The sequence below is a fragment of the Lepidochelys kempii genome, chromosome 14 (assembly GCF_965140265.1).
Source record: "Lepidochelys kempii isolate rLepKem1 chromosome 14, rLepKem1.hap2, whole genome shotgun sequence".
Taxonomy (NCBI): Eukaryota; Metazoa; Chordata; order Testudines; family Cheloniidae; genus Lepidochelys; species Lepidochelys kempii.
In genome coordinates, this window is record NC_133269.1 from 18401359 (window position 1) to 18423712 (window position 22354).

A 22354-nucleotide genomic window follows, 5' to 3' on the forward strand; every position below is an offset into this window, starting at 1 on the left:
AAACAAAAACAAAAACAAAACCCAAACAAACAAACTTGGGACACATCTCCTTAACTCAGAAAAGCAGGAAACAAGTTACAATAATCATCTTCCCCTTGCCTTAGCCAGTACACAATGGTCACTGTCACAGAGAGAATTCACCCCAATTTAACTCTTCTACTGCAAGAGCACGTGGGAAAAGATAATTCAAAAGACACGTTCCTCTGGGCTGCACTATAACAGAAGACATTAACTCAGAGCTCATTCTTACACCATGCGCACCTAACAGATCCTATATTTATGCTTACCTCATTTGTATAGCAGTATGAGATCGAAGGATAAAAAGTGCTTTATAAAAAGCTAGGTATTATGATTATTAATTATTATTATTATACTGTAGTGCAGATGTATCACCACTATGTTAGAATTTTTTTCTCACTTCTTTCAGGCTTTACCACTTCAGAAACTGACTGTGGACAATGGTGAAGTCCTATTTTAACCCCAGGAGTTGTATATCTTTGTTAATGGCATACTCACATAGTGGCCCACTGGAGGGATTTCTGTGTTTGAATTCCAGACAAAAGCATCTACAGTGGTGTATGGAACATTAAAGCTTGTGGTGACCATGTATACAAATGGAACCTTTAAGGTCTGGAATATTCCATATGTCAGAGATCAAAAGATTTGTCAGTTGATAGCATTGTAGCTGGAACTGGCCTGGAGCCCAAAAGCAAGAATGGAACCTAAGGTGCCACAAGTCCTCCTTTTCTATTTGCAAATACAGACTAACACGGCTGCTACTCGGAAACCTAGCAGGGTTGGATGTGTCATGTAGAAGAAGGTGTGGTTGGAAATTTTCTGACAGAACAATTTTTCCATCAGAAAATGCCAAAGAGGCAAAAGACCTTTCTGGAAACGTTGTTTCAGACAAAAATTCGTCCCCAGTAATTCCACGTAAGCTCTCTTGACACAATAACACTGTCCTTGGGGATGGTTTATTATAAAACATGGTGCAAATGGTCCAAAATGTAAGTTCCAAACACACACAGTTCACTTCTCACTCCAGTGCAAACAGTCATTAAGCTCACCTGGTGTTTCATCTCATAAGACTCCATATATCACACACTAGTGCCTTTGACCCTGTCCAGATGCTCTGGCAGGCCCCCACTGTTCTTGTACCAGCCCCTCCTACTGGAACATAATCCCACTCTTCCCAGTGGGAACCCCCACAGCCTGTTCGCTGGCAGATCATCTTTACCAGGGGAACATCTCTCCCTCCCCCTGGCCCTCTCCTGGTTCCTCTGAGTCCAGCCCTCCAGCCCCAGAGACAGTAGAAGATAAGCTCCTCTGCTGGTCCCCTGCCTTCAGCCTTCCCTGGCTCTGGCTATCTGACTTAGAGCCAGCAGGAATCTCCCTCTGCAGCTTCTCCTGCCTTTAGCCTTCTCCAGCCCTCTGCCCCTAGCTCTCAGGCTTGGGGATATTAGCCAACAAACCCACTTGCTGTTCTCCTACCTTCAGCTTTCTCCCAGGTCCCAAACATACAGTCTCTGGCCGCTCTCATCTGCTCTGACTCCCTCTCAGGCAACTCTGATTCACCAGGCCTCCCCCTGTCTCTGATTCTCCCTAGTCCTTTATAGGCTTCAGCTGCTCCCCTATGCTCTTAATTGTCCAAATGGACAGGAGCAGCTGTCCTGGCATAAAGAAGATGGACCTACTTTATTTACAGGGGTCATCCACCCTGTACCTAAGGCACGTAGCAAAATAAAATAAAATGCCTCACTGTGGTTGGAAAAAGAGAGATATTTGCATCCTGAAAGGCTTAGAATGTCCCTCAAGATCCCAGTGATTTGGACTCTGATGATTTGATCCAAGTGTTTAAAAAGCGCTATGTTCTCCTCCCAAAATTCCTTAGCTAAGAAAGAAAAATTTCACTTAAGAAACCAACATGAAGGAGAAAATGTAACCGATTTCCTGGCTAATCCTACAAAGCTGCCCACTACATGTCATTTTGGTAGCCATCCATGAGAAGACGTTGAGAATCACACTTTAAGATAGATGTGAACAAATTGGAGAGAATCCAGAAGCGAACACCACAAATTATTATAGTTCAGGTGTTCTAAACCTCTTGAGGAAAGACTGAAATAATTCACATATTTAGTCTAGAGAAAAGAAGGGTGAAGGGGGACATAAAAGTCTTCAAATATGTAAAACATTGTTATAAAGAGAATATATGGAATGTGGTTCTATTTATACCATATGCTTCCCACTTACATTGTTTAACTGGTGGTCAGACTATGGAGAGAAAAAGTTCTGTCTGAGCAGCTGGATGGTTCAGCAAAAGTGATCAGCAGGGAAATAGTTAGAAATAGTGACATTCAATGTGCCATTAGGTTTCAGAGTTAACACCCCATTCTTATCGGATCACAACTCCCTGAGCTATTCAGGCTGTCTGCCAGCAGGCTGAAAAGAGTACCCTGCATAACTTCACCATCAGAAGAGATGGAAACTTTTAAAGAAAGCTCAATTTTTGAAGGTGATGAGTCTGCCCAAAATATGCCTGTATGATGTATCACGGTAAAGCCTGTTGAGATCCGCTTTGTAGGAAAGGTGCTACCCAAAGTACGGACTAGGTCCAGGAGGTCTAAGCAACCTCAGCTTCTGCTGAACAGAATCCAAGTGCAGAAGAATGATCAGCATCTTGAGACACTGGGCCTTGAAGCACCGTGACTATGAAGCTTATTCATAATCAAAAACTTATTGGCAAAACAGCAATCCAAGATGCAGAACAAGCGGGATTATCTTCCAACACAAAAACCAAAGCAAGAGGTTTGCATGCAAGCATCACATTTGCAATTCTGATTGTCTAATAGGAAACGGCTCCTAAAGGAGGGAGGGGCAGGAAGGAAATATTACAGCAACATTATTTTGTTACACTAATTACCAATAATGGCACATACTAAGATACCAACTACAGTCAATTCATTTTAAAAGCTATATAATAATGTTTAGGATAAGGAATTAATTTTTACAACCACTGAAGCAGATTTACTTGTACAGTAATGCAGAACTGTAATACAGATTTATTACAAATTACATTTCCTAACTCAAGTGGTTGACTTGAAGAGGCTCGGCATGAAAGGAAGGCACCCTGTGGTAAACAGGGGATGTTCAACAATGCACAGGTGCACTCCCCCCAGGAATGGGAGGCATTTAGGGTGCTGTTAACCCTTTCCTAGCCACCATGCCCCACTTGGCAGAGTACCAATTCTCTTACATTTCAGTGGCAAGAGGAAAATGTACATTCCTAATCACCCATTTCATCTTCCTAGCTATAGGAACGAAAGCATGGATTTTTTCCATTTAAAAATATATACTGTGACAAAGTTCCTGCTCTACCTTGCGCTTATTGGCAGATTTGCTCGCCTTGGAGCTTCACAGCAGCCCTCAGCTTGGCCGTTTTTCTGAATTCACAGGCCAGGTCGACTCCTCCTGTGTCTGACCAGGAGTTGGGAGGATTTGGGGGGAACCCGGGCCCACCCTCTACTCCGGGTTCCAGCCCAGGGCCCTGTGGAATGCAGCTGTCTCGAGTGCCTCCTGGAACAGCTGTGCGACAGCTACAACTCCCTCGGCTACTTCCCCATGGCCTCCTCCCAACACCTTCTTTATCCTCACCATAGGACCTTCCTCCTGGTGTCTGATAATGCTTGTACTCCTCAGTCCTCCAACAGTCCGCGTTCTCATTCTCAGCTCCTTGTGCCTCTTGCTCCCAGCTCTTCACATGCACACCACAAACTGAAGTGAGCTCCTTTTTAAAACCCAGGTGCCCTGATTAGCCTGCCTTAATTGATTCTAGCAGCTTCTTGATTGGCTGCAGGTGTTCTAATCAGCCTGTCTTAATTGTCTCCAGAAGGTTCCTGATTGTTCTGGAACCTTCCCTGTTACCTTACCCAGGGAAAAGGGACCTACTTAGCCTGGGGCTTATATATCTGCCTTCTATTACTCTCCTGTAGCCATCTGGCTCGACCCTATCACAATATCCATAGAAAATTCAGAAAGCACAAACCTGCAGTTAAACGAAAGACACCTGTGAATTTACAGCCGTTTCTGTAGAATTTCATGCACGCTTTTGTTTTAAACCGCTCTACTGTAAACATAAAAGTGAAAATTCTGCCCTCAGAAAGTCAAGTCCAGATCCACTGGTATCAACAAGATTGATATACACATAACTGAAGACAGAGAAAAGCCAGAAAATAGTCAGTTGGTATGTAGGACTCAAAGGGTACAAAATCCACTATCAGGAATGGTGAATAGTTTGGATAAAGTACAGACCATCACAAACCTTTGCCCAAGATTCAAACCAAACCCAAATGGACCCTTTTGTTGAATATCAAAGTGATCAGATTCCTTTTGCTTTCTTCTCCCTCTTCACTTCCTGGTTCCAGCTAGGGCCCTGAAGTAAAAGCATCAGATTCCTGAGAAAGGATGGCTGAGGTATTTTGCACCTACACAGAAGCTGGGATGGTCGTCTGCCCATCTTCTGAAAAGGCTGATCTTGCAAGAGTTCCAGGTCCAAATATGCAGTGCCAATGGATTTGGTTGAGCTTCCAATGGGCAGGTCAGGATTAAGAGGTATAAGAGCTAGAGCAGAGGACTGGGAGTCAGAAGACTTGGGCTCAACTACCCTGGTGACAGGTACGGTATAAACTTCTAGTGAGATATAACCACTCTTTCCCAGATCTGCCACTGAGTTACTGCATAGTCTTGGGGGGCTGGGCAGGGCTCACTTAACCCTTCAGGCCTTCCATTTCCCTATCTGTAAAATGGGAATAATACTCTCTGATGAAAAAACTCTCAGATCCTCAGAGGAAAGGATCTGTATAAATACAAAATATGATGTGAATGGCACCTTCTCAGGTTCCCCCTTCAGTAATCTGGATCCTTTCTTCACAGCTCTATGACTTCAGTTTCATGGATTGGAGCTGAAGGCCTCAGAGCTGTCCCAGAGCAAGTAGGTCTGTCATGGAGAAGCTTTTAGACTGCATACCCTGCAGCTCATCAGGGAACCTGTGCTCATAGAGAATGTTGGCTTCACAATTTCCTTTTCATTGTTGAAATCGTACAAAAAGCTACTCACCCTTATAAGAAACTGACCCAAGAGGCTTTTGGGGGAGTCACTGTTGAGAAAGTCCCAATGAAACCAAGGCAGCAACAGTTTCCACCGTCTCTGAAGGTCTCTACCTCACTGCTGGTGGACAAATGTCCACATTACAAAATCCACCAACAGCACCTTTGGTGGTGGTCTTCAGGTGACATGATAAGGAATGAAAATGTAATGTGTGGAGTCTGAACTTTCTTTTCACTCTCAAGGTATTCTCTCTAGAGCAGGGCATCAGGGAGTGGCGTGAAGAGAGACTTGCCTTGCTACAGATTGCGAGGTATCTGTCGATAAACAGAGAACTATTGCCAGAGACCCTATTCCCCTGCCACCAAAAGGAGAGACAAGTATCCTGCAGCCTGGAGAACTGGGCCCCAGGGTTGTAAATCAAACATTTTTCATTATTAGTTTACCTTAAAAAATAACCATGCCATTTTTTTAAAATTTCCCCTTATTTTACAATACCTTAAATCCAATAACTTTAGTGACAATTGGCACTCACAGATCCCCCTGTCTATACCCAGGCAGTTGAGAAAGGTTTCCTGAGAGCCGCTTCCCTATCACAGGTGTGCAGAAATTCATAAGGGTTTTTAAAAAGCCTTGCCTGTGACATCTGACCTTTTGTACACAGGCACCAAACAAACAGCTCTCTCACAGAGGAGGGAGAGTGACCAAGGAGGTTTAGATCCAACAAGCTTTTTCTCTTCTGTGTTGTATTGGATGAGTTGCTAAGGGGCAGTTTTGCAAAGCATCCCCCATTGTGCCAGACACATGGCAAAGGCCACATTATGAAGCCATCACTTGACAAAGCTCAGCCTTAGCCGCAGAAATACATATTTTATTTACAGAATTTGACCAATTTTGTTTTTATTTCATTTTTAATCATTCCTATATAGAGACCCATTTGCGTTAAGTTTTATTGTGGGAGCGCAGTGCCTGGAGGGAGATTCAATAGCTTAGCTGTAAAGCCCTGAAAAAGGGAGGATGGGGAGGGAGTGGTTTCTCATGCAAATACTGGAGAGACCGTGAACTCCCGCTGATGTTTTCCTAAGCTCCAGGATAAATAAAACTTTCTTAATACTTTCCCCACTGCAAATAAACAGATGGGGAGCCTCTGACATGTGACTTGTGCTGACCTATTCATCACAGCATCCCAACTACAGGTAACAGTTATCACAGCTAATTATTGGCAATTACTGCCACTGGGCTAGTAGGTGTGTTTCCCCAATAACTTCCAACAACTAGTGGGGCTTTGAGGGAGGCTTTACTGCCTCAGCCCAGCCAGCCAGCCAGCCATTTCCCCCCAAAATGGCAACTCTGTTTCACACCATGGCATCATCACAGGACAACCGAAGGGATGGGCATGGGGGGAACAAAACCCAAACCCACAAACCTATGGGGTTGCTGACAACACATTTTTTGCCTCCTGAGTATGGCGTGTGGAGTGGGGACCCATTTCAATTTGAACAATTCTCCCTTTCTCTCCTGAAAACCTTTACGCAGTCAAGTCTAGTTTCCCGCCCTCCCCCCAGCCTCTCCCTTACATGGATATAATTCAATTCAGACAAAAACGCAAGTGCAGTCAATGCTTTCCCCACATATAAAGTATACAGCAGTGGGCTGAGGAATGGACCCTTTGAGAAATTCATATGCCAGCCTTCCAACTATTGTCATTTCATTCTGTCTTTGTAATTGTCTGATATTACATTGTTCCCTGCCGGAAGATTAATTAGCTAGTCTTACCCACAAACATACCATCCCTCTGAAACCCTCCAGGAAGCTGGAGTGTTGCCAAGTCTCTCGTATTTGCTATTCTGGCTGGCAGCTGCTACTGTATCTAAGAAAGCCTCCTATTCTCCCTTAACAACAGTTGCTGTGCCAACTGACCCCCTTTTTTTCCCTCCCCCTTCGCTCCTAAGTCCACCACCAAAGAGGTAGCTAAGTTTCAATGCTGCAGGCCGGGGATAAAGAGGGGAGGAAGGGGGAAAAATACCGCCCCACACAAACCAACCCTCTGATTGGCATAATTACTCACACTCATTAAGTATGGCTGCATTGCATATGCAAATCGAGCGAGTCAAGTGCACAGGGTGCGTCAGGCTGCCGGAGCACCAATAATGCCTTTCAGATTCCTCAGTTCTGTCTAGCGTTGGGAAGAATGTGAGCGAGATGGCATCTCACAGGCTGGTGTGCCGAACTGACAGAAAACAGCCTTTGCATTCAAGCTAAAGACCTACAGCATTAACACCAAGATCCTTGAAAAGAGCGAGGGGGGAGGACGAGAGAAAGAGAGAGAAGAAAATGGGGGGGGGGAATAGAGGTGTGTGTGTGTGTGTGTCAGGGAACATCGCCAGCCATTTTGGATCGAAGGGAAACAGTGGGGCAGAGAGAGGGAGACACGCAAACCTGCCTGTCTATACTTCCGCATCCCCACACCCCCGCCCGTTTCCCCCCCCAACCCATTGCCCTCCATCGTAATCAATGCTCAAGACTTTTTATTTTGCAGCTGCCATTAGTGAAGACAAGGGCACTGTGCATACTACAACTGCTTATTGTGTGCACACTTGGCAAGGCGCCTGATCCACCGCTGAACACCTCGGCATGCCAGGCAGTATATTTTCCGCTTTTGTTTTTTTTTCCCCTCTGCCCCATTCTCCCTCGCCCTCTCTCTCCCATCTACCACCCCCTTTATTTATTTTATTTTAAATGTGGTATCCAGACAATCTGAATTTCGCAGTTGCTGACCGCACAAAATGTTTAAAGCAAAGGGGGACTGTTTTGTTTTAAGGGGAGGAGAGTCGTGAGTCTCTCTCCAAAGACAACGTGCAAATAAAAGACATACCCTTTTGCGTTAGCGACTGGCATTCACGTCCGTACTTACAAGCCTCTGCCCCCACCTCGTTTGTATGCTGCCAAGGAATGGACTGCCGGCATACATTGTTGTTTTGGGTTTTTTTTTTTTCCTTTTAAAGCTTAAAAAAAAATTAGAAAAACCACGTTTAAATTCCAATGCGCTCTGTAAACCAATGCTAATTAACCAGCAGGAAATTACCTTCCAGATTGGATGCCTTTGCAGAAGGTCCTTGAGAAGTTATGCTCGCCTCCTAAAATTGCCACATCGGTTAAATTTTCTGTTTTTTTTTTTTTCCCCCAGTTTGCTCTTTTGCCAGAGTCAAAAAATAAAAGCGCGGGCCCGCTCGCCCTCCCCCAACCTTCGCTGGATTTCCAGCTGTGGTCCCCTTCAGGGCAAAGGCAGTAAGAATTTGCAATATAGGAGGTACTGCATGTGAAAGCAGGTCATGTTTAAAAAGGAAAAAAGAATAGCAAGCCTGCAATACCAGTAGTAACAGCTATGAGCAAAAATGAATATACTGGACTCTTTACAGCCTGACACAGTTTTAGCTCCGGCACTCCACATACCTTGCCCATTTCCAATGTCAAACCCCAGAGACAGACTGTATCTAAGGAGGCAGCAGCAGGCTATTTTGCTTCTTTTCCTCACCAGGCTCAACACTGTGGGTTTAAAGTTGGAAAGAAAAAGGGGGCTTTGTTACAACAGATTGTCCTGCCTCTCCATACATTCCCCCTAGCCGACCCCCTGCAAAAAATCCAAAAGCAAAACCCGTGCACTGACTCTTAAGGGAAAGATGCTGCGGTGTTTGTTTGGAATGGGCTATACACTAGGGTGCACTAAAAAATTTTTGAACCATGTGATCCAAAGGCTGCAGGAAATGATCAGATATTATCATGGGGACTAATTAAGTTCTACCGATAGAACGGAGAAGCTGGAGTGTACTACTGTCCCCCTCGGTAGGGTCCCCCCTGCCTTTTCCTGCCATCCTGGTGTACTACAGGAACGTGAATTAAGCCCTGATGAATGCTGTATTAATTAATTACATGAAGACATTTGTGGGCGGGGGGTGAGGATGAGAGGTAGTGGGGGAATTTGCACTATGCAAATGACCTGAGGAGGGGCAGTTATAAATTTGTCTCCTATTGTTTTCTCACCAGAAGGTACGGAGTGGAGACAGTGTGTTAAGTCAGTGTGGCTAACCTGCAGGCACCAGACACAGCATCAGTGAGACTGAAAGCCATCTGTTTTGTACCATGGAGATGAGCTGTGGGAATAGGATCTCTCAAAAACTAAAGCAAGAGGGGGGAGGGGGGGAGAGGAGTTCATACAGCCCACAGCTCTGTGCCGCCATCTTCTTTCACTGAGAAGGATGGATATGAAATCAATTTCACACATTCTGAAATGGCTGTTCAAAAGGGTTTTGCTCTCAGGAAGTTAATGAGATGAGCTCAACGGAGCCAGCCAGTGTTGGGGAGGGTTGTAAGGTTTTGTTTTGCATATGCAGATTGTTTACTAAGCCAAAATATTAAACCATTACAAAGAAGAAGAATCAAAGCTCAGAGTATAACATCAATGTATATTCTCCACCCTCCTGCTCGCATGCTGCTGATCAGAGGAACAGAAGGGCTGACCTATCACAATGGGTGGCTGGGACTTGCAGAGAAAAACATTTTTTGCTCAAGTGTGAGTGAACGTATTGCTGAGGCTGAATTGCACTGGCCAGCATAAGGCATGAGATGGAGCTCCCTGATGCACACAACCCTAGCAGTGCACACTCAGTCCCAAAATACTATACCCAAAGTCATTCCAGTAGCACAACCCTCTGGATATTGCCAGTGAACTAACTCCAAACCTGTCCTGCTACACCAACACTGTCCCCACTCCGATTCTGCCAATGCACGTCAACACTGAGCCCACTGCATCCCCTGCTAATCCAGTCCTAACCCCACCCCCTCAATTTGTTTGGAAGGAAGTTTTGAACTTGGGTCTCCAGAGGTGAAAGCTTGGCATATTCACTCCACAGCACCATGATTCCATGAAGGGCTGTTGACTTGAGTTGCCCCTGTAGTCTGCTCAAGATTATACAGCCCACCTAGCTCTTTTTCCCCGCAGCTCGCACATCTCACCAGTCTTCTCCTCACTCTGCCTCTCTCAATCTCTTGTTCTCCCATGTTAAATTTCTCACCCAAGCGCTATTTGTAATTTCCCTAGAAAATGGAGCCATCGCTGACAACAGGTGTTGCCACAGCCTTATACACGTTGACATGCTGGAGAAGTCCACTAGGGTCCCTCTCTCCAGAGGAGAGCCACACATCTGGATTACCCCTGCCAGAGTCAGCTGAACCCTCAAGGTTCACAGTCTTTTCTCTCAAACCCCTCCCCTGACAATATCATCACCAGCAAACAATGTGCTATGCAAAATACTTCATAGGTTTTTCAGAGACAATTCCAGGCGGTGGCCCTTGTACTTCAAGTGCTCTTGCCTCCTTGGCTATGAAGTAGTGCTGGCATTTTAAACTAGGAAATAAATTCTTCCCAGACCATTCCCCTACACATAAATCTCTCAAGTATCCCCAGTTTTGAGGGACCTCACTCATTTAAGTCCCAGAGTTAGCAAGGTCCCACATAAATTTGGCATCCCCTCACTTTCGTTGCTGAGGATTATTTACATTAGAACAAACGAACCATGGAAGAGTGGTTAGAGAGTCATTTATGCCAAAGGAGGGAATCCCTCATTATTTTAGGCTTTCTTAGTGAATAACTTGTGTCCCCTCATCCTGGCTTTCCATCACAGTGTGTCCCAAATTTACACCTTGTCAGGTTGAAAGGTATGTGGCTTCTGCAGCACCCCGATAAACATTTATCAGGGCTTGTGTACACAGAGACTTAGCGTGTGGCAAGCCAAGGTGTAAATCTACAGCAGTCAAAGCACACTAGGGACATTTTTGTGCACAGTAGCAGAGTCCACATGGCTAGTTAATGCGTGGCTAGCTAGTGAGCTGTAGATTCACCATCTGGTTTGCTGAGCACTAAGTCTCTGGGTAGACAAGCCCTCAGAGGGCAAGGCAGAGGGTGGAGCATGACAGGGGATGGACACATGTTGTGGGAATCCCTGTATAAATATTGGCAGCTCATTCCTGGCTTTACTTTCAGCACTATTTTCCTAAACAGGTCTCTTTCTTCGTCACACCTTACTAGTACCAGCTTCTCATAATCGTTTCTATACTATTCATGCCTCCAGTGCTGTTCCTAACTATTTTGCTTCTCCTCTTGGACCTCAACTCCCCAGAATGCTATCCTCCTCCTCCTCCTTCTCATTTATGCCATAATTTAAAAACTGTCTTCAAACCTCTTTCTTCTCTGTTGCACTGAAATTGCTATAGAGGGAGAATGGGGGTGCAAAGCACTGCAGTTGTGGCTAGCAGTTGTGGCTTTGTCTGTTGCTATTGCTCATGATGTGCTAGTTTTCACACTGTTTCCTCTCTAACACTCACTCATCAGGTGTTATAAAACAACATCATTTAATGTCTATTTCTTCAACACATTTTAAGTTTTTTTATTAAATGTATTCACATTAAAAATAAAAATGCCACCCTGTCTAAGTGACTGTCCTTATTATTGTATCAATCCTCCTGTTAATTTTGGATTTTATACTGGGACACAGAAAAAGACTGCCAAGTCGCTTTGCAAACAACAAAGGCTTGCCTTCTAAACATTCCTTGCAAGAGCTCTTATTTTCAAAAGTTTTCCACTTCAAGGAGTAAAAGTTGTGGTTAATGTCTTGAAAGAGATAGTTCAGAAATAGAAGAGACCCAGAGATAGGCAAAGAAAGTTATTAGAGGTATGGGGAGGCTTCCAGAAAAGAGAAACTTTACCTTCCACTCCAGGTTCAAGATGCACTTCCTCGACCTGCTTTCTCAAAGCACTACAAACTTATGCTGGTATAACTACGTCACTCAAGGATGTGGAAAATCAGTTATACTGACCATAGGCGCCAACTCTGTGGGTGCTTTGGGGCTGGAGCACCCACAAGGAAAAAATGGTGGGTGCTGAGCACCTACCAGCAGCCCCCCAGCTGCCCCTCCCCAGTGCCTCCCATGGATCAGAGCCTCCTCCACCCCTGCCTGTTTTGTGGTATGCAGGAGGCTGGGAGGAAGCGGGCAGGAGCGAGGACGCGGCAAGCTTGGAGGAGGGGTCGGAACTGAGCGGGGAGAGGTAGGGGCGGGAAAGGGTGGATTGGGGGCAGGGTCTGGGGCAGAGCTGGGGTCCAGCACCTCCTGGCACTCTGGAAAGTCAGCGCCTGTGATACTGACCGAACATCTGGTGTAGACAGCGCTAAGTTGACAGGAGGGCTTCTCACACTGACATAGCTACTGCCTCTCGAGGAGGCGGAGTATGTACGCCAACAGGAGAAGCTCTCCCATTGGCTGAGGTAGCATCTTCACTAAGTGCTGCAGTGCTGTAAGTGTAAACAAGCCCTGACACACACAGAGCAGCATGTACATTCTAAAAATACCTAAAAACAAGCCCTACCAAAATAAAACCCTCCGGTGCACACACAGTTATCTCCTTAGAGAGAGGAGGAGAGAGAGAATGAACCGCGTGTGACAGATATTAGTCATGTTGTTTAATTCACTACTGGAAGGTGCTCAGACATTACAGTGATGAACACAGTAGAAGAAAAGCCTATATAGACGATTGAAAGATGGTGACTATTTTAGTTCAGAGAGGAAACAAATTAAGGGCAATATGAAAGAGATACACAAAATAATGATTGGGATAGGAGTGCCAGACCTATTTCTCTATTTACCCTTTCTCAGAATATAAGAGCAATGGGGCAGTCAATGAAGTTGAAAGGCAACAAATTAAAACTGTGAAAATACTTTAAAAAAACATAATGCATAATTGCCCAGTGAAACTCACTGCCACAAGATATTAGTGAGGCCAAGAAATTAGGAGGAGTATAAAACCCAACTAGACTGTTCTATATAATGAAAACATCCACAGTTCAATTATTTTTAAACTTATCTAATGTAAGGGATACAAACAATCATATTTTACCCAGTAACTGCCTGGGGTTAGGAAGAAACGTCTCCCTGTGGGCAGGTTATATGGGGATCCTTGAATCATCTTCTGAAGCATCTTATACTGACAACAATCAGAAAGAAAATACTTGACTTGAGGGAGCACTGGTCTGATCCTGTATGAAAATTCCTGTGGTCCTAGGACTTATGAAGAAAGATTAAAACTAAAGGAGTGTGGTCTAATGGTTAGAGTAGAGTAGGAGCCAGGTTGCCTTGGATCTGTTCTTGTTTCTATCACAGATTCGTTATATGCCTTTGGACAAATCACTTTCTCTCTCTTCCCTCAGTATCCTGGGCAGCAGAACAAGGATTACCCAACCCCAACCTCACAGCTGTGTTATGAGGCATAAAGCACTTTGAGACCTTTGGATTAAAGTCTCTATGTGCAACATATTTTTTATTAAATATGAACAGCTTGGCTAAATGACAGCAACTAAAGGGAATATGATCACAGTATATAAACACCGAGAAAGCAAAAGAGCAGTTGGGGGGAGGGTAATAAAGTGGTGTAATATGAAGTAAAGGGAAAAACTAAAGTGGGGGGGATATTAAGGATGAATATCAAAAAAACGTATGTAAGCCCCCCTGTTTAAATCTTAAAAGTGGACTGGACATGCCACTAGACAGCATGCTGTGCTAATACGTGAAGAGGAGAAATTCTGCATTAGACAGGGAATGGAGCTAACAAGTCTTTTCTATCGCCAATTTGCAGGATTCTGTGAAATTGTTTAGACACTATTAATAACCCAGTATGTCCATCGCCAGGGCAGCCCGTTTCTCCATAGCGAGTGGGGGCAGCTTAAATGTAACCCTCTGGCTAAACGAGGAAAACTCCACACTTCCAGAGTAAGCAAGAGTCCAAAACATACAGTGGCTCCAACAGATGCTCTTTGTTGTCTCTGGACCACAGCCCCTCTCAAATCCACCATCTCTTGGAAGCCCTGCCAATGGGCCCTGAACTAGGAAGCCAACACTTAGTGTATACCTTTTGGCTCCCTTTGTCTGTGACCTTTTCCTTCTCTCTGCTTGTCCTTTAACTCTCCCCTGAGTCTTAGCTACTTCTGTCCCTTCAGCATAAAACCAACTATTCCTGAGGTATCTCAAAACCCGTCACTCCCAAATCTGTCCCCCAACAGCTCTATCCACCCCAAGTATCTCTATCAAAGTCCATAAGAACTTCTCCCTCCCTGGGGTTCCTGACCCTTCAGTCTATCTGCCTCTTAGGCCTCCTCCCAGGCAGTGTGGAGTAGTTGTTATTGTTAGGTTAGGGTAGGGGATGCTCCATTTTGGAAGGTGGGCCTCTGGTCAGCAGGGTGCAATCCACACCAGGCTGTAGCTGCCAGTACTGCCAGCCCCTAAAGTTTGAACATCACCAGTCAGACCCCAAGCAATCATGGAGTTTGGCCCTAAAATTGTATTTAAAAAAATCATAAAACAGAAAAGGTTTTAGTGTGTGATATGGTCTGTCTCCTGATTTCTGACACACACTCCTGTCCACCTCCAGTGCATGTGTGTGGCATGACCGTATTGCCAACTCTCCCACATTTAGAGGGTGCAGGAGTGCTCACTGGAACAAAGATTGAACCACACCGATGGGTATAAAATGCTGCCTAACAGTGCCAAGTTTCCACTTCTCCCTGAAGCCAAAAATCCAAATTAATTCATCCTTCTCAGCCCCAGACATGCCCATCCCCCACATCCATTCTACCCCAATTCTGTCCCCAGAGCACCTCTGCTCCTTTTGCAACTCCAGGGCTCTCCAGTCCCCGCACCCAGACCTGGGGCTGGGGACAGCTGCAGCATGGGCTTCTTCGCCCACTTCCTAGGCCTGAAGGGAAGGTGCTGCTCCAGAGATTCTTCACCCCCTTTCCCCTTCCCCAGGGCCAAAGGGGCAGAAAGCAGACTGATCCACTGTTCGTAATGAGGCAGAAGGGAGCAGAACCACCTTGAACTACTGGGCTTTTTCTGCTCCTTCTTCCACTCTTATGAAAATTGGGGGGAGGAAACTCTCTGCAAATAGGGGCAGAGGAATAGGAGGGGGAGTAAGGGGAGATACTGAGACTCGGTGGGGGTGGTGGTGAGACAGCCAGCTCCAGCCTGGAAATGAGAGTCCTGGGGTTCCTATCTACTCCCAGGCCCGTTCCAGCCCCTATGAGTCCTGTTCCCTGCTCCTGACCTAAGAGGCCACAAATACTGTATAGTGTAGATGGGACCCTTAGTCACAGCCTTTAAAGGGAATTCAATTAGAATTGGTTACCTTTAAAAAAATTCTTAATTTGTTTTTTTAAACAAAAATAAACAAAATTGTGAAAAGTTTTCATTTTGGTCAGTTTTCCATTGTTTTTATTGTTAAAACAAGCTAACAAACATACCAAAAAACCCGACTCAGAACTCAGAAACTGAGAAATTTCACCAACCCACCCCTCTCCCCCTAAATTTTTTGTTTCTTCTTTTTTTCCCCCACAAAAAACTGAAAGCTGGATGTTTTTTATATATATATATATATATATATATATATATTTAAAATATATCATGCAGAAAAAGAAAAATTCCCTGGCTCTTCTTTGCATATATGCAGGGTAACTTAATTACCCATCCCAGCACATTTCCTCCTTGCTAAGCTTCCTCAAATAGTTTCACCTGGGGCAACTGGCCTCCACTCCTCACAGTTGAGGTAATACTATGGGTGAAAAGGGGAGTTTCCTTCTCTTAATCCAAGGAAGGATCATAACCCTTTCCACCTCCATAAACTGTCTGGGGTTTATGCACCCACTCACAAGGTCATATTGAATTTCTAACTCTTGTAAGGATCTCATCTTTTCCATCCATCTCCTCCGTGTCCCCATCAAAGCCTTGAAAATTCACGCATATGCCTTCCCTGAGTTTCCCTCTAAAGGCCTCTTTTTGCATCTTCTTGGTTAAGAGTTCTGCCCCAGTAACTTATCCTGGCTAATGATTTGGGGGCACAAATATCTCCTCTCCAGCTCAATCCAATCCAAAATATCAGTAGCTTGCCTGCTACTGTGTCTTTATAGTTAACTACCACCACAGCCAGGTTCCATTGCAGTTTCTGGCCTGACTACAATCATGGCAGCTGTTTCAGAGTTCCTGCTTTTAAAACACTGTGGTATACTTTATTTGAGGCCTCTTCTGCCAGAATCCAGTGGAAGTTAAAGATCCCATGAAACATGTTGAAGAGAATCAGGTATCGCTCACCTCCCCCAGGTAACATTCCCCCTCTCAGTAATCATATTCTAATATCCAAGGTGCTATTGTGAAGAACACGGGCTGTTGCAGTTGCCTGTGTGTTGACTCTAGTATCTGACTCACGGCTTTGCACAGCGCTTGGAAATATGGTGCCGGGAACATAGAGGACATGAACACAAGATTTCTGTTCTGCATGGGAGGTGGAGACAAATACACTCACTGCCCTGATTTGAATGATCCCAAGGTGCAAAACTCGTATCTGGGCCCAAGTTTCCCTAAGTTGAAGATATTACCTCTACAGTTTTGCTTTAGGCCTTTGCTAAGCAGGACGCATGTACCAATCAACGTGTAATCCACACGTAGGGCCTTCTACCTGTTGCTAGGTATGTTGCAGTTTTCACTAGTCCCTATTTTAAATAGAAACGTCTCTGTTCTCCCAGGGTAGTTGTGGTTTAAGTATCAGTGAGGTTAAGTCTCATTTCTACAATGAGCAAGTGATAAGTGGTTGGAGGTGGCAGCTTTAGTGCCTATAAAGAAAGGAAAGCCATATTCCACCCTCAGAGTTCACATTACTACTACTCTTCTTATTATTATTACATTATTAAGGTGCCACCGGTCTCCTTGTTGTTTTTGTGGATACAGACTAACATGGCTCTGTTAGTTTTCAAGGTGCCACTGGACTCCTTGTTATTATTACTTTACTTAGTTATTTACAGTATCTCCCATTATATGCCAGATTCTTTCTACACTCTCAGGAAAGACAGGTTGAGATTTAAAGTCCAACCGGGTGAACCAAGCCAGGGGTTTTTCCCATGCCCACATCCAATTACAATTGCCATCAACTGGCACCTTTAAGAACATAAGAATGGCCATACTGGGTCTGACCAACAGTCCATCTAGCCCAGTATCCTGTGTCAGATGCTTCTTAGGGAATGAACAGAACAGGGCAATTATCAGGTGATCCATCTCCTGTTGTCCAGCCCCAGCTTCTGGCCGGCAGAGGCTTAAAGACTAATAGCCATTGCTGGACATATCCTCCATCAACTTATCTAGTTCTTTTTAAAACCCAGTTTAAACTTCCAGTCGCAATGAATAATTCACCAGCCTAACAGAATGTACAGTTAATTAGCACAGGGAATTCAGAGTCTGGATGGTGCTTTGTTTAAAGGACAAAATGCTTGTGTCTGTTGCAGAAATTCTTGAAAATACCTTTTTTAATTAAACATTTTAACTCTTGGGAGAAGGAAGCCATGGGTAAGTGTCCTCCCTTCAGTGCCAGGAGAGTTAAAAGGGCAGCTTTGCAAACTATACATTAAAATAAAGAGGGGAAATGCACCAGTGAGACTTTTGAGAAATCATGTACATTACAAGTGTGGGTTACGTTAATTGCCAAATTATCGGGCTGCCACTTCATTACACACAACCCCTATCCTCACTCCTTCTCAGGATCTCACTCTGGCAAACAAAAACTTAAGTTACAGGTTGAAATTTACTTTAAAAAAATCAAATCTCATATTCTCATGTAATCACCTAACCCCAGGAGCTGGTGCTTTCAGAGAAAGCATTGAGACCCCCACAATAAAATCGCAGGACATTTCACTTAGAACCCAGCAATGAGGCAAAAACTAACTTCCCTCTCCAACTATAACAGACCAGGGGGCCCATTCAAAAGGGAAGCTGTCAGAGTGTTTTAGAGGGAAAACAGCACAAGGATGTAAATCTGGACTCAGCTCAGAAAATCTCCCAAAGTGAAGGAGGGTTCAGATCCGGGGCTTTTTAGGTTTGGGCCTATTAGGTTTTTCCAGCCCTAAAGAGCAATAATACTCTTTCAATCGCAATGCCTTTTACTTTTAAAATTTTTAATTAAGGGAAGAACACCATAAGAAAGAACAAAAGTTAAGTCTCTGTGAAAGAGCACAGTGTGTGTGCACAAGTCTCCTTTGTAACTGGGTGCACCTGAACACAAGACGGCCGCTGCGCCCCTTGCAGTGGGTGGGGCTTCTTGTCAGTGAAAGATGCACTACAGAGAAGTCAAGTCAGAACAGATGCAAGTGAAGTTGCATACCACAGTACCATCTCTTGGCTTGGATGGGAGAAAAAGTGGAAAGAGGGTGGGGAAGGGAGGGATGTGGGGGATTAAAGAGGACAGTGAGGTTTAGAATCATGGAGCCCTCTCTCATCAATCTACATCATGCAGTCAGGGGAACAAAACCATTAGTGTCTTGGATGAGAGTGTTAGGCAAGGAGGCCTGAAAAGCCCTCTTGTCCGGGAGACATAACTCACAAGCTTTGTGCAGGACATTTTATGCAAATTTTGTATTACCTCATTTACATTTTTGTAAATAATTTGCATACAATCATAAAACACTGACTGTAAAAGAGTGTTATGGGTGGTGTCTGACTTGAATGGGACTCCTTACACTTGAAGAGGATGCACCCACGCAGCTTGTGTAGCGGTTCTACCCTTCAGGGGGAGACTCCTGGAGTGGACAGAAAAAGGGGCAGTGATTCAACCTGCAGAGAATGTGAGAGCAGTGGAGACGGGGAAAGGGAGATTTCTGAGAACCCAGAAAAGCTACTTTTCCATCTGTTATCAATAACACAGCCTGTACCTTCAATGCAGTTCATTCAGGAACGTGGCTCTTGTCAATTATATCAGATTCCCTCTGTGGTAGGTGCTGGGGTAAGGAGAGCACTTTCTAGGTATTGCAACCTCCGTGCTCTTCTCTCTTATTATACAGGTAGAGAATACATGTATATTGCTCTGTGTAAGAACAGTCTGTAGCTTTCATCTGAGGATCCCACAGCTCATTACAAACATTAACGAAGGCTCATGGCGGGCCAAGTATTGTCTTATATTGGCACCCATCACCATACTATTTGACACCTCGTCATTTTAATGAGCGGGAAAACTAATAGCTACTGACTTGCTGTGTGGCCTGGAGCATGTCATGATGCCTTTCTGTGCCTGGGTTTCCCAGTCTTTAAAATGGTGGGGGCAAAACACATATCCACCTCACAGGGGTATGGTAAGTGTTAAGAAGTATTTGTAGCATGCTTTGGCACTGTGGAATGATAGTGTTATGTATGGTGCTAACACCGAGGTCAACGCCATCCTCAGCAGCTGAGTCCGCTCTGAAGCCTCCTTCTAAACACACCAAGGTAAATGAGTCACGTTAATTTGCTACAGAAGGTGGGTCTTTGACCTTTGCCTATTTAGACCTTATTTCACGATGCTTCTGCCACCAATACACAGGATACCTGAGTGGTGCTTTCACGAGGTTTTCATTGGTCATTTTCTCTTCAGGGACAGAGAAACTCTTGACCATTTTGGCTACAAGGACAATTAACCAGATTGTCTCAGGTGTCTTCAGTATAAACACTCTCATGATGTGAACGTACTGGTTCAGGTTTGGTGACTTCCTTAATATTGACATTTTAGGATGGAAGACCAGTGAATTAGGAAGTGCATTTACAAGGGAATGCCGCTACCCAGCTGGTGACTATATGGGGGTCCAAAAGCTTCAGTGGTCCGATGAAATCATCAGTGATGGACACAGACTGAACATCCAGCCAGACAGCCTTAAGGAACTAACTAGAGATCAGTCCTTGTGGTTCTTGTTCTGCAAGGAAGCTATGTCCTTTTGAGAGTTATCGTGGTAATGAGATTGATGCTTTTGAAATGGCCACTGGACAGCTCAGAACATGCTGTGCTCAGGTAACAAGGCAAAGGTTCTTTTTGACAGGAACTCTTAATTCTAATCACTTTTTATTTTTAAATAAAATTGATTGCAAACTGATTTGGAGCCATTTTTTAAGTGGGAGATTATCCGGGACATAGTGAAAAAAATATGACAGGTTTCAGAGTAGCAGCATGTTAGTCTGTATCCGCAAAAAGAAAAGGAGGACTTGTGGCACCTTAGAGACTTGCATCCGATGAAGTGAGCTGTAGCCCATGAAAGCTTATGCTCAAATAAATGTGTTAGTCTCTAAGGTGCCACAAGTAATCCTTTTCTTTTTTTGAAAAAAATATGTAATCTCAGGTTTTCTGAATGACACAGAAATGTCACTTAGCTTTAGAACTTGGAAACCGGCTTCGGGGAAGAGGGGGGGGAAGCTTGTATTTCCAATTTCTTTCCTGCTCAAGTTGGCCTCCTCTTAAGAGATTTAACTTTCCAAATCCTGGGGGACTATAAGGATTTAACATCATCTGGATATGTTCTCAACCTATCGGTAAACCTGAGACTTTGTTGCTTTCAGTAATATAGCAATACCTAGGAAACCAAGATCGCCTAGGTTCACCTTTGCCTTAGGATGGTAATTAGAATTGGCATTTTCAAACAGCACCTCCCACTTTAAAGAATCCTATCAAACGCTGTAAATTATGGCCCAAAACATGGAAAAGATCCCAATTTAGGCACATATTACCCCTGCCAAAGCAGGGTTGTAGTATACCCAGATTACCAGCAGTACCCTTTGCTCAAAGCAGCAATAAACTGTGTGAGTGGGGCTCTGTGGTCCCCATTCTGATATAGGGGGCACACTGTAGAAGTCTGGTGAGCATGTCCTTGACCCCCAAATGCTCCTCTGTTACCTCGGGGTCTCTGGAGTGGCCTTTTGGTGGTTTGGGAAGATACCCAGAATCAAGGCACAAAAATCCCACTCCATGCTCTCTCTGCCTGTGGCAGACAGAATTTGGCTCAATATTTTGTGCAGGGCTACGGGAATGCATCCCCTCTGGGGAAGTGTACATAATCCAGGCAGACAGCACAGCAGACCACACAAAGCAGAAAGGAGGGAAAATTTTGGCCAAGAATTCCTCCTCCCCCCCCCCCCTCGCCTGGACTTAAAGAACAAACAGACAAACAGCCTCCCACTCAGTCACAGCGTGTCAGACACACTGAGGTCCTTGTGATTAACAGAAGGGTCTCAGGCTTCCTTAGATCAAGGGCCCTTCATTACTTGTTCACTAAAGTCGAGAGGAACCGGCAGAAATACTACAAGTACTTAGGCGGAAAAACATTACAGAGTCTAAAGGCACTTTAAATGATTTAGATACAAACTCGCCTGTAATAAGACATCTATTTTGGTTAATCTTTTAGTTGCAAATCTTGGAACTCTTGAACCTGCCTGAGGGTACTGTCAGCAGCACTCCATTTAAACACTGCTTATTGGGAGTAACTGCTATTTCCCACTGTAACCTCCAAACCTCTTCAAGTCTATCTTATTGCTTTCCCCAAATATACTCGCCTTGAGGATGAGGAGGGTTTTTTTTCCCCTTCTCTCCATTTCACTAAGAACTGTTAAGATGATTTAAACAAGCCAGATCAGACAAGACTTCCCATGTGATGCAGCCTGGGCTCAAAATAGCCTGCCCCAGGTTTTTTAGAGTTTTTTTTTTTATTTTAAGTACTTGCAAGGGTTATGTATTCAAATGACTGTGGGTTGATCACTTGTCACATGCAAGGGATTTGAGAAGACAGGTGCATTTTCATCTTCCCAGCGAGCCAATTTAGGACAAGGCTCCCCGCCCCCACCTGAAGGAAGAGGCTTCTCTCCCAAGATGCAAGTGACTAGAATCTTTTTTCTAGAATCAAGGTGGGCCATTTCCAGCAGTTGACAAGAACCATCTGAGGAACAGCGGGAGCGGGGAGAATAAACATGGGGAAATAGTTTTACTTTGTGTAATGACCCATCCACTCCCAGTAAAACTATTTCCCCGTGTTTATTCCCCACCCCCACCATTCACCATGTTTATTCCCCACCCCCACCCCCACCGTTCCTCAGACATTCTTGTCAACTGCTGGACATGGCCCACCTTGATTATCACTACAAGAGGTTCCCCCACCCCCGCTCTCGCTGGTAATAGCTCACCTTACCTGATCACTCTCCTTACAGTGTGTATGGTAACACCCATTGTTTCATGTTCTTTGTGTATATAAATCTCCCCACTGTATTTTCCACTGAATGCATCTAATGAAGTGGGCTCTAGCTCACGAAAGCTTATGCTCAAATAAATTTGTTAGTCTCTAAGGCGCCACAAGTACTCCTTTTCTTTTTGCGGATACAGACTAA

The 22354-nt window shown here is 44.5% G+C and overlaps 1 protein-coding gene across 7 annotated transcripts in view; it reads right to left on the bottom strand.

Annotated features, from left to right (window-relative positions):
• The window catches only part of LOC140897602 (uncharacterized), a 343279-nt gene extending 334494 nt beyond the window's left edge, over window positions 1-8785 (bottom strand). For 4 of the 7 annotated variants that reach the window (XR_012154754.1, XR_012154755.1, XM_073310407.1 and 1 more), the window contains exons 1-2: window positions 8187-8392; window positions 7977-8106 (exon numbers count right to left, since the gene is read on the bottom strand). The gene's annotated coding sequence lies outside the window, so the exon portion shown is untranslated. Of the gene's footprint in view, window positions 1-7169; window positions 7321-7976; window positions 8107-8186; window positions 8393-8554; window positions 8648-8768 lie in introns of those variants that run through there. The other 3 variants (XM_073310410.1, XM_073310409.1, XM_073310408.1) reach the window with 3 other exon arrangements.
• Window positions 8786-22354: the final 13569 nt, after the last annotated feature.